This window comes from Phascolarctos cinereus, unplaced genomic scaffold (assembly GCF_003287225.1).
Source record: "Phascolarctos cinereus isolate Bilbo 61053 unplaced genomic scaffold, phaCin_HiC Scaffold_7;HRSCAF=346, whole genome shotgun sequence".
Classification (NCBI taxonomy): Eukaryota; Metazoa; Chordata; class Mammalia; order Diprotodontia; family Phascolarctidae; genus Phascolarctos; species Phascolarctos cinereus.
Genome location: NW_027556180.1, coordinates 176856780 through 176872292, shown reverse-complemented (window position 1 = coordinate 176872292; position 15513 = coordinate 176856780).

Here is a 15513-nt window from a genome sequence, read left to right as displayed (position 1 = left end):
TCCGCACCACTTCCTATTTACTGGTCCTAAAATACAAAATGAACCTTGACACAACCCCATCTCAGGAAGTTTCAGTAGTGCCCTTTTAGTGTTATTACCAGACATAAAGTCCTCTCTGGCATTTCTGGCTCTTTGCAGTGTGGCTTATTAACATATATTACTGTCCTTCCTATGCTTTATTTTTTTTTTAGCCAAACCGGCCTCCTTACTGTTTCCCATACATGTATTTTATCTCTTTCTCTAAGTGCCTACTATGTGCCAGGCACTATGGATACAAAAAGAGGCAGAAGACAGCCCCTGCCCTCAAGGTGCTAACAGTCTAATGGGACAGCAGCAAAGAAAGATGTACAAGTAAGCTATATACAAGGAAAATGTTTGGAAAATAATTAGGAGAGGGAAGGTGCTTGAGTAAAGGGAGGTTGGGAAGTGCTTCTTGTAGAGGATCATATTTTAGTTGAGACTAGAAGGAAGCCAGGTAAGCCAGGAGGCAGGGATGAGGAGAGAGAGAGTACTATAGATGTACCTGAAATATTTACACGTCCTCACCTCCCCTTGTCTCATCCCAGCTCAAGTACTGCATCCTATATAAGACCTATCCTTATCTCCCTAAACTAGGCCCTTTCCCAGGAATTACTTTATTCATCATATATTTTAATATATTACTTTATTATTCTTTATTCTGCATATATTTCAAATTTATTGATCTGTCTTCATGTTGTATTTTTTTTCCCCAGTAGAATGTAAGGTCCTAGAGTCACTTACTAAATTTTTTTGAATTAGTGAATGAACATAAACTATTAATCCATTGACCCTTTTTTTATACATTTCCTTTAAAGCCATATTCTTTCATTGCCATCTTTAGGGAAGTGGTTTACTTACAGTTCATATCCCTAATTTCAAAACCCAAACCAAACCAAACCAAAAAAAATCCCTTGAATATTGGTAAGAGAACACAACATTCTGGCCATGTATAAGAATGAGTTTGTGGCACAGCAGAACTTTTCTCCTTCCCACTTAAATTTCAGTTTCAGGTCTCCTTGTTATGTAGGTAAAACTACTGCCACAAGCATTCATCTTCTCAGTCTTTGTAAGATTATTGTGATGTCTTCAACCTTGGTCCAGAAAACCAAAACAATTCTTCAGGCTTATCTCTGCCACCATCATCCTGTTCAAGCAGAGAAATATCATGTAGGCCTCCCTAGTCCTACAGACTTAAAAGTCCTTAGAGATAATTTGGGGGAGGTAGGAGGGATAAGTATGCTGCTTCTGATAAACATTATCTGTTCTTTCTCTCCTGAATGAGCAGAGTCAGTGTATAAAGTTCAGTCTAGTCAGTCTTTGAGGCATGTCTCTGTTACATGATTCAGGAAGACCTGTTTCCCTGTTATCAATATACAGGTGTTTGTCCTTGTGGAAAGGGATACTTTAGCCCCTGGAATTCTCTTTTGCCTGGGGCCAATAAAGTCTTTCCTTGCATCTGTCAGTAGCTATAATTCCTTATTGATCCCATTATTAGTTTTTATTATTATTTATTTTTCATTCATCAATTTATTTAGTAACAACTAAACTTTTGTTTATTATAATTTATTATTATTTGTCTATTATCATTATTATTATTAGCCTTTAGTTTGCAGCATATCACTATATCAGAATCATAAGGGAAGTAGCTATTAGCATACACAGCTTTTCCCCAGACTGTGTTCTGGAAGAATTCAGTACTAGATGAATAAGGATTCCATGAGGAAAATGTTAGTGCCATTGATAGTTTTTGCTCTGGAAATATGAATTATGGAAATAGTAGAAATGCTTATTTCATATGGCAGCTTTCCAGAAAAAAATTTACAAAATTAATTCTTTTTTTTTTCTTTAAAATATTTTTTTCTTCCTGTTTTATCTCTGGGGTTTTCCATACCTATATATCATCTGGATAAGTACTTTCATGTTAGATCACTATATTTCAAGCCTAAAATGGCCTAATGCAAGTTAGTTTGGGAAACTGGTGAAGAAAGTACCTAAAAGAAAATGAAGTGTTTTTTTTTTCATTGCAGGTTTATTTGAGAATTGTAAAAGTTGTGTGAAAGGTAAGGGAAGTGGATGGTGTCTATAAAGTAGAAGGTAGGGGAAGCAGAACAAGCATTTATTAAGTGCCTACTGTATGTCATTTGATCTTCACAATAACTCTGGGAGCTAGATATTCTTAATATCTCCATTTTACAGTTAGGGAAACTGAGGCATTCAGGAGTCAACATAGCTAGCCGAGTGCCAGAAACCGCATTTGATTTCATGTCTTCCTGACTCCAGATCTGTTTCTGTATGTATCCACTGTACCACTTAGCTGCTACTAAGTGTAAGCCAGTGAACTTGACTTTTATTGGGAAAATTCTAGAATGGATCATCAAAGAGTTGTTTAATAAACATCTCTAAGATGAACCCATGATCACAGAGGGCTTTCCATCAAGAATGGGTCATGCCAGACTCTATTTACTTTTTGTGACAGATTTACTATGGTAGTCGATCAGGGCTAAGCTGTCTATCTCACCTAGATTTTAGCAAAGCATTTAATAAAGTATTTCGTATTGTACCTACAGACAAGAAGGATCAATGTGGACTGGACCATGGTGCAGTTGGATGGGTTTGGATCTGGCTGAATGGCTAAACTCAGAGCAGTAATTAATGGTTCAGTTCGACCTGGCATTATTTCTCCCCGAATTGTAGTGCTTAAAAGTATTTTTATTTGGCCCTCTGTGATTTAACATTTTTATCAGTGGCTTCAATAAAGGCACAGACTACATGCTTTTCAGATTTTCGGATCACACAAACTTGGGGGAGAGAGGAAATAGCTTTAGTGAATGGTCAGTACCATATGCACTGAAGCATTTCCAGCAGATGGAACATAGATATAAATGTTCCCCCCCCCCCATTGTATCTTGCTGTCTTGTGGAACCCACTTGGATGACTGCATCAGTCTTGAGTGTAAGAAAAGGAATTCAAGAGAGAGAAATAAAGTTTTATATTTGGTTTCAAAAAATCAATTTCATAGATTCAAGATAAGGGGATAGCCTGGTTGGATAGCAGTCTATTTGAAAAAGATCTGGGGCTTTAGTGGGTTATAAGCTCCATAGGAGTCAGCATCATCATATAGAATCCATAAAGCTCCTGAGATGTCTTGAGCTGCATTAAAGAGACATAGTAAGAAGGCAGTAGTCCCCTCTGTACTCTGTCGTTTCCAGACTTCATCTGAAGTACAACGTTAAATTCTTCTACGACAGTTTAGAGAGGACATTGATAAGCTAGAAAATTCAGAGAAGTAAGACAATGATGTTTAAAGGTGAAGGAACTGGGAATATTTAGGCTGGGGAGTTCGGGGACCAGAATGTTAGAGCTGTTTTCAAGGTTTAGAAGGGCTTTTCTTCGAAGGTGGGATTAGACTTGCTGTGGTATTCCTCAGAAGGCAAAGTAAAGAGCAATGGGGTTAGAAGTTAGAGAAAGGCGGGTTTTAGATATGTAGTCAAAGGGTCAGTAAAGGACTGGGAGGGAATGCATTTTTAGTTTTTGTTTTAGTTCTGACTCTTCATGACTCCATTTGGGTGGTGTTTTTTTTGGGGGGGGGAACAAAGGTAACTGGAGTGGTTTGCCATTTCCTTTTCCAGCCCATTTTGCAGATGAGGAAACAGGCGGAGGCAAATAGGATTAAATGACTTGCCACAGGTCACACAGCTAGTAAATATCTGAGGTCAGATTTGAGCTCTGAAGATGATCTAGACCCAACATTCTATCCAGCATGCCCCTACCTGCCCCTCTTGTTTTTAGTACTTTAATAATTTTTTTAAGTCCTTTCAGATCAATATAAGATTTGAATACAGGTCTTCTGATAGCAACTGTAATGATCTTTCCCCCTACATCGTGTTGGCACCTGGGAGGAAGGAGAGAGAAAGAGTGTGTGTATGTGTGTGTGAGAGAGAGAAAGAGGGAGGGAGGGAGGGAGAAAGAGAGAGAGAGAGAGAGAGAGAGAGAGAGAGAGAGAGAGAGAGAGAGAGAGAGAGAGAGAGAGAGAGAGAGAGAGAGAGAAAAGGGGAACAGAGAGAGGCAGACATTGATTTGTGAAGACTGTTTTCAGGTGGCATTTGTAGATATGCGATAGATTGAGTGAAAGATTGGAAACTTCTGGTATTATCAAACCAATGACAATTTATTCTCATGGTGATGTAGGAATAGCAATGAAATGTATGCGTGCGTGTGTGTGTGTGTGTGTTATACACACAAATATTTCACTTATAAACGTGGGATGCATTCTCTGACAACTACACATAGCCTCAATGGTAAGAGTGGCCATAGAGAGAGGCACATAGAAGGTGTCTCCGCCCCCCCCCCAAATCTTAAAATTGCACTAAGACATAAAAGGGATACCCTTTTTGTAGACAACTCTTGTAGCCAGGCAACTCGCTTATCTAAGATTACAGGGCCACCATGTCTTTTTTCTTCTTATGGTATCCTTATGCTGGTATCCTTCCCCTAGTTTTGGCACCTCTGTTTGGCAGGTCACTGAGTTGGGTTCCTCAGGATTGTTCATCTCCATAGCTCAGCTCTCAGCAGCCAGGGCAGGCTCTCTTCATAACTCACTGTGGTTATTGTCATCAGACCTGCCTCTTGCCTTACTCTGGACTTGTGTTCTAGAGAGTATGCCCTGCTTTTCAAAGGGCCACCATGAGTGTGGATAAACCATTGGGTAGCCAATAGCTAGCTGCCCTCTAATTCCTTTTTCTTCTTCTTCTTTTCTTTTCTTTTTTTTAAGTATCCAGGCTAAATTTATTTTTAATTTTTTACATTTTCTTTTTTAAAATTCTGTCTTTAAAAATAAGTTTATCATATTTAATTTAAAGTATTTTTCACATTTTAACTTATTTTTATTTTTAATTTATGGAATTAAACATTTCTGTAACAGTATAATAAAGTAATAAAAAGTAAAAAGTATGTTAAAAAATAATCTCTCCCCATTTTTGTAATTTGAGATTAAAAAAAAGAAAATGAATTAATGATAGCTTTTGGCCATAAAAATATCAAGGTAATATAGAGAGTTTAGTAAATTGTTCAGTACTTTTAATGATTGTCAGTCACTGCCTGACACAAAAGATACATGGTTGCTGTATCATTGTGGTTCTTAGAACATATCAGTCTCTGAAGAATCAATGTTGTGGGTAATGAAGGGATGCATGGGGGTGGGGATACTTGAATGTTAGTAGATTGTATCATATTTCCAGTTATTTCTTATGTGGTAGGAGTGGCACAAGAGTTATAATCCAGGTAAAAGGATAACAGAGTCACATCTCAGGGGCTATGCTGGTACCCACCAAATGTGAAAAGACTTAGACCAGCTGTTCTGAAAACTTTTGGTCTCAGGATTCCTTTATACTTTTAAAAATTATTGAGGACTCCAAAGAGCTTTTTTTTATGTGAGTTATATTGATACTGTATTAGATATTAAAGCCAATAAATGTTTAAAATGTCTATTAATTTAAAAACATTAAAACCATTGCAGATTAACATAAATAACTATTTTTTAAAACCTAAACCCCCCCCAAAACCCATGAGGAGAGTAGAAATGTTTTACACATTACAATATTTTTGCAAATCTTTTTAATGTCTAGCTTCAAAGAAGACAGCTGGATGTTCACATTTGCTTCTGCATTCAATCTGTTGCAGTATACTATTTTGGTTGAAGTATTTGAAGAAGAAGAAGAAGAAATAATTTAATAGGCAAATAATGTCTTAGTATTAATATAAAGGTAGTTTTAACCTCACAGACCTCTTAAAAGAGCTTCAGGCGCCCCCAGTTATCTGTGGACCACATTTTGAGAATCACTGACATAGATGAAAGCCCCAGCATGTTGCTGAGACGTTCTGTGGAGAATCAGTAAGAGAATTTGTACTGGAATTGTGCAGGATGAGAAAATATGGAAAGGATGCAATCCATACTAATGGAGGGAGTCTGACAACAATGAGATCATGGCTCCATTGAAGTATGAAGTACAAGTTAGGGCACCACTACAATCTTGTGAATTTCTCAGACTCTAAACCTTCCTTCTTCTTCTCTCATATATGCTTAGTTGTAAAATTCTTTAGATTTAATCTTCAGTATTTCTAATATTCCTAGGCCCTCATCTCTTTCTGCCTTCAGTCTTTTATAATAAATGTAGCAAAAAATAAAAAGCCCCAAAAACTCAAAAGGAGACACTTTGCCTGGACTTCTCCTTTTCATTTATCCTGCTTTCCCTTTTATCATAGGTTTTGGCGTTATTTATATGCTCCCTATTAGATGATAAACTCCTAGAATAGGAGACCAATGTAATATTTCTCTTCGTTTCCTCAGGACCTAGTACAGTAGGTTACATGTAGGAAGTGTTTTGTTGATGTTTGTTTAATTATTAAATTCCTAATATTAATGTTTTATTCTATATAGGATATGATTTCATTTTTGCCTGGGATTTGTACTTAAGCATATCTGCCTGGCTTGATCTGTCACTAATACAGTAAATGCTTTTGTCTGTTTAGTAGCTGACAAAGTAAGAAATAAGGGTGGGTCTTCTGGAAAGATGGAAACATGGTAGGACCTAGAAGAGTCATCATCTTCCATAAAGACTCCAGTAAGCTCTAAAAACTCACCAGAAGAAATAACGATAAAAAAAGCCAAAGAATAATGTTAATATAGGATTTCTTCTCCAGTACAAGACCATACAATAAGACTGCCAGAAACCCTGAGAGGCTCTGCATTCATGTAAGCCAGGCTGCACATGCCTGAGCACATCCGAGAGACAGGGCCAGACCAATAGCTGGGCAGTCTAGGGCCTGGGCAGCCCATACCTGAGCCACAGATAGAAAAAGGACCAGGGCAGTAGCTCAGAAGTCAAGCACTTTATATCTTGCAGAAGGCCTGTTACCTGTATAATTTACAGCATCTAGTCGGGGTCTGTCAGAGTCACAGCAAAAGATGGAGCCAGTTCTGGGTTCAGTACTGTGCAAGGAAGAGACAGAAGGGACTGGAGACAAACCATAAGGTTAGCCGTCAGGGGAATCTGAGCCCAAACCCAGGGATTCCTATGGAGGATGGGACCCAGTTTTAGCTAATGGCATCCAGGGGACCAAGCAGGGTCTGCCCACACCATCTGAAAGAATAGGAAGGAACAGAGCCCGACTCAAGTACAAGGTCTGAATCTAGAAACTGAGATTGGAGAAAGGAGTAAACAGAAGAAAATGCCAAGTACAATAAATATGGTAGATTGAGAGGAGTCCAAGAAACAAACCCTAAAAAAAGAATAACACTACAAGTCGAAGTAGAGCCTTAAAGAAAAGGATGACTTGGTGACAAGGACCATAAGAATACCTGGATTAAATGAATTAACAAGGATACAGAATGCAATTTTAGATGAAATGAAAGCTGTAGAGGAAAGAGTGTGCATGAATAATAGCTTAGAACAGAAGGTGGTAAATGTTACCCAAGAAATTAATTCCCTGATAATTAGAGAATAATGACTCCATGAGACAAGAAATCTTAAAAGTTTGAAAAAATAGAACATGTAAAACATATTTATCAGAAAGGAATTAACAGAACTGTCTTCCTCCTTATGTCTGCCTCCTAGCTTCCCTGACTTCTTTCACTCTCTTCCTTCAAGTTAAATCTCTCCCAGTCTTCCTTCATGTTAGTGCCTTCTTCCTGAAAGGATCTCCTATTTGCCGTGCATATATACCATTTGTACATAGCTGCTTGCATGTCGGCTTCCCTAGTAGTCTGTGAGCTCCTTGAGAACAGAGGCTGTCTTTTATTTTCTCAGTATCCCCAGGGATACTGCACTGTGTGGCACGTAGTAGGTGCTTCATAAATGCTAGTTGACTGATTGGAGGAAGGTCAACTACAGAAGTAATATAGGGATAGGAAGAAGAACTACGTAGTAAAAGTTTTAGAGGGTGTTGAAGACATTTGGGAATGAGGCAGAAATGGAACCAGAATTAGAAATAAAGTAGAGAGCAGAAAAAAAAAAGGTTTAAGAAATAGTGTAGGTAAGAATAGGTAGTATAATATAGGTATATATTTAAATTCAATAACTTCCTTATTTTTTTAAAATTAAGTTTTATGATGCCTTTTATTTTTATATAATAGCCATTTCTAGATATAACCCCTGTTGTGACCCCCATACTGAAACCTTCCTTTTAACAAAGAAAACCTAGTTTAACAAAAACACCTGATTAAAGTACTTTGTGACCAGATCTGACAGTGTTCATTACATTTTGCCATAGTGGTATTTCACGTCTCGAGAGGAGAGGGAGATGTGTAATGATCACTTCTCTACAGTGGATTTTGGTTTTTCAGATACTCAGAGTTAGCCTTTGTGTGATCTTTTCATTTGTATTATTGTCTTTTAGTTCTGGTTATTTCCCTTATATCACACCATAGGAATTATCATGATTCTCTTAACTCTTTAAATTAGGCATTGCATAATTATTATAAAATATTATTCCATTCCATTCCATTCATTGTATCCAGTCATTTCCCAATCAACAGGCACTCATTTGTTTTCAGTTCTTTAAAGTTCTTTTCAGATGCAACCTTGGCCCTCTTACCTCTCCTCCCTTGCCTCTCTTACCTCTCCTCCCTTGCCTATTGAGAAAGCAAGAGTAACAAAAGCCTTTATAAATATGTATTGTCAAGCAAAACAAATTCCCAAATAAGCCAGGTCTGTCTCTCTGCTACACCTGTGTGTGTATATATGTGTGTATGTGTATACAGACATATGTATATATATACCCAAACACATGTTGTTTGTCCTTCATTTTCAAAAAAGGACCAGTGACATCACTGGAATATTTTGACTTCTGTGTGAATTGGATTTAAGTGAGGCAGGGTTGCACAAAGTTGTCAGCCTCACTCTCTCTTCCTGCGCCATCGAAGTCCAGTGGAGAGACAAAAGTTAAGATGGCTGAAGATAGCCTGGGATGCAGTGGATGACCTTGGTGGCTTCCACGCCTCACTAAGAAGGTCTTTGTGGCTTTTGCAACACATTGTTATCATCTGCCCATTCAACTAGGGAAAGTCTTCACATGCTTGGGATAAATACCCCCCTAACTCACCAAGTGGTTTGAGGCCCATCGGTTACCCTTCACCTCATTTAGCCTGTCTGCCAATATGGTTTGCTGGGGTGTGTCCATGCTACAGCTTCTTGGAACTCCAGGTAAGAGCTGGGTCGCTCGGGTGGACACCAATGGTGAATGAGCAGCCTTGAAAATGTACATACATAAGTGTTCATGCATACACATATACACGCACGTGTATATGTATGTGTGTAAGCATGTGTGTGTGTGTATATATATATATATATATATATATATATATATATATATATATATGTATATGAATTGTGTGTGTGTGTTCATATACCTGTACATATATACGGTATGTATATACACACATGTGCTGTAGTCTCATCCCTCTCTTTCAGGAGGTGGGTATCATGGTTCATCATGAGTCCTGGAATGTTGTTTGGTCATTGCATTGTTCAGAGTTCCTAAGTCTTTCAAATTTGTTTGCCTTTACAATATGTGGTTCTTGTATAAATTGTCCTCCTATTTTTGCTTTCTTCACTCTGTATCAGTTCATACAAGTCTTTTCTGGTTTCTCTGAAACCATCCCTATCTTCATTTCCTACAGTATAACAATAGGATTCCATTACGTTTATATACCAGAACTTGTTCAGCCATTTCCCAATTGGTGGATATTCCTCTAGTTTTCAATTAGGATTGCTTTCTGTCAAGGTTTATTTACTTAATTCTCACCATAGAAAATAATTTTACCTATTAGGAATATAATGTGGTTGATTTCTGGACTGCAGAAAACTGTTTTGAAATATATTTAAAATACTAAATATCACCTGCATTCTCGAATCTACCATTAGATCATAAAGTCCAACTTGATGTTTGTAGAAAATTCTCTCACTTCACTCGAATTTATGGCAAATCTTGACCCGATCAGCTTGTAATTGGGAGTGGCTATTGGGATAAAAGTGAAAAACAGCATATTCATGTGCTAAACAGGAAGAGGCAGAATTGACTTGTGATCTTCCATAACATCTTAATCTTTGCTGGTGGGTTTGAAATGTTATTTCTTAGTTGTAGAGGAGAGAGGACAAAAAGCCCATTTGGAAACTAAAAATAAGTAGCCCCTTTTTAGTAAATACCCTTAAGTAGACCAGAACATTTATACAGAAGAGCAAACAATTGAGAAATGGCATAATCTTAGTTGGAGTTTGGTTGAGTGGGTTAAAATTATAGTCTTTCTTCCTGTGACTTGTATAATGAACTACAATTTATTTTTAGTAGATATTGTACTGTTTACTTAAATTGGCACACTTGCGTGAGCTGGGCTTTACGTGTACTATGCTCTGCTGAGTTTCCATTTTTATCTGCATATTTAATTATATGAATATCATAGTCTAGCAAAAAAAAAAACTTTTAAAAGTTACACAGAGTTCACATTTCTTCCCTTTGCTAAGCTAGGTGTTAAGGTACCAGTGCAAGACCTTGATTCAGGAAGACCTGAGTTCAAATTCAACCCCAGATGCTTCCTAGCTGTGTAATTCTGATCATGTCACTTAACCTCTTTTTGCCTCTGTTTCCTCAACTGTAGAATGGACATAATAGTAACACCTACCTCTTAGGGTTGATGTGAAAATCAAATTAGGTAATAGTTATAAAGTATTTACTACAGTGCCTGACACATAGTAGGCACTTACTAAAGGCTTATTCCTTCTCTCCTGTAACTCCCACCTTATATTTTTCTGTTTAATAGGAAAAATTGTTCTTTTGATATGGAAAAAAATGTTACTATTTGGGAAAAAAAGCTCTAGTAGAACCTGCTGTCATTTCCCTATAATTAATTTTGCTCCACATTTCTAAAAGAGGACTATACTTCAGCCCATAGGACCTCTGTGTTCAGTTTTTCCTATGTGAGTCATAAAATATGCAGCTGTGTAATTACTGGAAAGCAAATATTGTTTTTATTAAAAACCATTAAAACATTTTCTAGTTGGTACACAAATGTGACAATATGGAGGTGATTTATAAGTTGAAATTTTTTTCTAACGTTAGACTTCAGACTTTATAAATATTAGATCTTATTTTTTTAAAAAATTAACCTTTCATTCAGAGAAGAAATGATCAGAAATTTCACCTCACTGTCCATTCTGATGAGTGTCCCTTCAGTTGCTTTTCAGTTATACTTATTTTATCAGTAATGGCAAGAAAAAAGGTGATTGTATTGATTGATTTTCAAAGAATTTTAAAACACATGTGTATCACATGAAATCTAGAGGACCAACCAATGATGTGGTTTCATCAGGTAAAGGTTAGATGTGCTGAGTTAGTCTGCTATCATTAGAAACCCCCACTCAAGAGTTTTGCTTTTCCCAAGGAATTTACCTAGTGCTACAGTTGGGGTTCTTCTGACTTGTGTTCTTTTCATTCACATTATTGCTCTCCCTAGTTCTGGTTACTTTATTGTGTCATTTCATAAACGTCTTCTCAAGAGTTTCTGAATTCCTTTATATTCATTGTTTCACATTGTTCAATTGTATTATAGTATGTTCATAAATCACAATTTTTTTTACGCATTTCTCAACTAGACAGCCACTTTGTTCTCATTCTTTTGCTATAGAAACATGCTTCTATGAATATTTTGATATATATGAGAGACTTCTTTTGGTCTTTGATTTCCTTGGGATATATGTGAGGCTACTTTTCTCATGTCAGAGGGGATGATAGTTAAGTGACTTTCCTTGCATAATTCCAAATTGTTTTCTAGAAAGATTGGGCCAAATCATAGTTCTCTCAACAATGTGTTTGGGTGCTTGTCTTCCCATAATTTCTCCAGCATTTCTTTTTTTCATCTTTGCCCATTTGATACAGTCTAATCAATTTTCCTTTCTCCTTTGGTTAATAAGACTGCCTCATCAGTCGAAATACTACCCATCTAGGTATTCTTTGTCACTAATAATTCTTCCTTTTCCCCTTTATTTTAAAAAAGATGTATTATAAACACTAGTATTAAAATCAACAAAACAGAATTTACTGGTATCACTGTTTACATTTAAATTAATTTCATTAAATGGAATAACATAAGAGGTTTTTATTCATTCCCTCTAAAACTGTTAGGATTCTTTGTTTTTACTCTTGTAGAATTGTGGTAAAGGTGAGCTCTTTTGTTTGTTTTTGTTTTTTCCATTTTGCTTTGCATTATGTAGTTTGCATTTATGATTTGTTGAAATATAGCTCTGGAAAACCAGGCTTTGATAAAATGCCCATTGTGATTCAAATGGAGTTACTTGACTATGCCTTTAAATCCAGATCTCTCTGGCTTTCACTGATTGGCCAGTAATAGGCCCCAGCCCGAGCATCACTTGATCATTGTTTGGGTTTTGATGACTCAGAGTAGGTCTACATAGCAATTCTTTCTGTTCTGTCAGAAACTTTGAGGGTCTTCCCCCTCCCAGATTCTTTATGAAGGCAAATTAGGCCAACTTTAGTCTCACGTCTTACTTAGCCTTTCGTTACTGAATGGGTGTTGTCTCAGACAAACTGGTATTTAGGAAAGACTGTAGCTTAAAAAGGCCAAGGTCTCCCACGGCATTGGGGGGGGGAGGGGGACATCGTCCTGACCTATGTCTTAACACTGGACTCAGATGACTCTGGAGGAAAGAATGAGGCTGATGACTTTGCACTGCTTTGCCTCATTTAAATCCAGTTCACTTGCAGGTGAAGACATTACCCTGCTGATGTCATTGGTCCTGTTTGAAAACAAAGGAAGAATTAACAGCAACAACAAAGACGTTTCAAGATTTCTTTGTTTTTGCACTTATTGGCCCTAATCACATTATAGTATCCCATTGTATTATTATACCACAATTTATGTAATTATCAATGAGTATTGCTCAGCAGTTCTATTGCTGGGTCAAAGAGTAAATTATGATTGTAATTTAAAATGTGCTGTTGTAGTGCTGTACAAAAAGATGCTTCAAGTTTGTAATCGTGCCTTCAGTGACATGAGGGTGTCTATTTGTAGCTAACCTCGCCAGCTTTTTAATGGTTTTTAATTTTTTTTTTTTCAATTTGTTTGGCGTGACTGAGTATCCAAAAGTTGTTTTAATTTGCATGTTTTTGGTGTTTTGAATAATCAGCCATTTTAAAGTAATTATTAACAATTTATGCAGGGACAGCTAGGTGGTGTAGTGGATAGAGCACTGGCCCTCAAGTCAGGAGGACCTGAGTTCAAATATGGCCTCAGACACTTGACACTAGCTGTGTGACCCTGGGCAAGTCACTTAACCCCATTATCCAGCCAAAAAAACCCAAACCAAAACAAAAAAGTTTAAAAAAAATTGTTTTATATTTTGAAAATTGTTTGACTACATATCGGACTGAGAGTTATCTTTTGAAAATTTTCAGTTCCTCATATATTTTCTATATCAAATTTTTTACTGTTAGATTTGTCATAGATAAATTTCCTAAAGCATTATTTTTCTTTTGATTATCTATCTTTATTGTGCAACTTAGAAGTAAAGTTTGGAGAGTCCTGGACCTATAATTAAGAAGGCCTGGGTTCAAGTCCTGCCTTAGACATTTACTAGCTGTGTGACCTCAGGCACACTTAAATACATTTAGCCTCAGCTTCTTCATCTATAAAATGGGTATCATAATAGCACATGCCTCACAGGGTTGTTGTGAGAAGCTAATAATACAGACTATGGAAGGAGCTTTGAAAACTTTAAAGTGCTATTATGTATTATTATTAGGCATTTAAAAGGTGTATTTATGTTATGTCTAATATTTCCTTCTATATGTTGAATAGGAAATAAAGTAATCTTCCCTCTACAATTGAGACAAATAAATTATTCCATTATCTTTTCATCTTTCACTTTTTATTATGTTTATTATCCAGCTGGAATTCATTGAGGTACCTGGAAATAGATATGGGTCTAAACCCCATTCCTTATGAAATTGCCAGTGTTTTTCTAAGAATATTTGTTAAATAATTAATCTTGTCTTCTGCTTTCGCTAATGCATGTTCATCAAATACTGATCTTCTTTATAGTTCTGGTTATTACTGATACCCTCTCAATTTAAACTTTCATTTTCATTTTCACCACTTCTCACTACAAAGCTTTATGGTTCATAGAACTCTTTTTCATCTAAAATCCATGACCAACAAACATTTTCTTTAAGTCTTCATTGTTTTCAGTACTTTCTGCCCTCACTCCTACCTAAAATTAGATTTCTAAATTTAATCTGTAAATCCCATCTAATTTAAATCCTTGTATGTTGAAGTTGCTCCAAATTAAAATCTCATTTAGTTTATTGTAAAGTCTCAGTGGAAATTAAAAGTGAAGTTGCCGTATTTCTGGGAGGAAATAATAAATTCATTGGATTTTGGATATGAAGAGGGGTGTAGTTGGCAGTATAGTACCAACTTCTGTGAAAGTGGAAGAAAAATTGTTCCCAGTCTCTGAGACGGGGAAAAAAAATCAATGTGGGGAGGTGACAACCTGCTGATTTGTAAGGGGGGGGGAGATTGAAGGAAAGTTTTTAAATTCTCCTCTATACAGTCAGATTGAAGACAGAAGGCATTGCTTACTACATTTTACTAGGTTATGATTATCTATGGGGGCTGTCAAGATGGATGGAAAAATGTGTATGTCCTCATTTTGTCTGGTTTCCTGTCATGCCATATGGAAGATAAGTGTAATAATAGAGAAGTAATTGGATTTGCAATGAACCCATGACCAAAAATGGAATTCATTATGATTCTACCTCGGTTATGCTTAGCGAGCAGATGCAAAGTCTTTCCTAACAGTAGTCAGTTAAAATAAAGTTCCTTCAATTGCAGTTTTATTTGTCAGCTTTCATGTCTCATGAAGACAAGATATTTCTAGAAAAAAAATAGTTATATGTGATGGTTGAAGAAATGTCTTTTTGAAAATATGTTTTGACATTTTCTTATTTAATCTGTAAAATTTTTATTCTTTAATATTAAAAGGGCATAATTTTAAGTGATTTCATCACCAGAAGTTAGGTCTCGCTTTTAAAGGATGGCTAGCTAAATTAATCTGATTCAGTTCATTTCCTAAGAGGACTAAATTATAATTACATTTTCATTAATGTCTAATTTTATTCGTTCTCACTTGGGTTCAAGATTAAATTATCTTCCACCTTCATAAGATGCTTTCTGGAATATGAGTGTCTGTCAGTGTGCAAAGAATAGAGGTTGATGTGCAAGGAGTACTTTACTGGACAAGGTATCAAAGGTTGATTATATGACTTTTGTGTAGTTCTTTGTGTTATCAGTTTTTCTGCTTGTAAAGTTAAGATGTACACTTCAGCAGGTATTTTTCAAAATTTGAACCATGTTGGGGATTAAGACATGGTTTTGCTGTGAAAATACTGTAATTCTCCAGGGGTCAACCCAAATTTCATAAA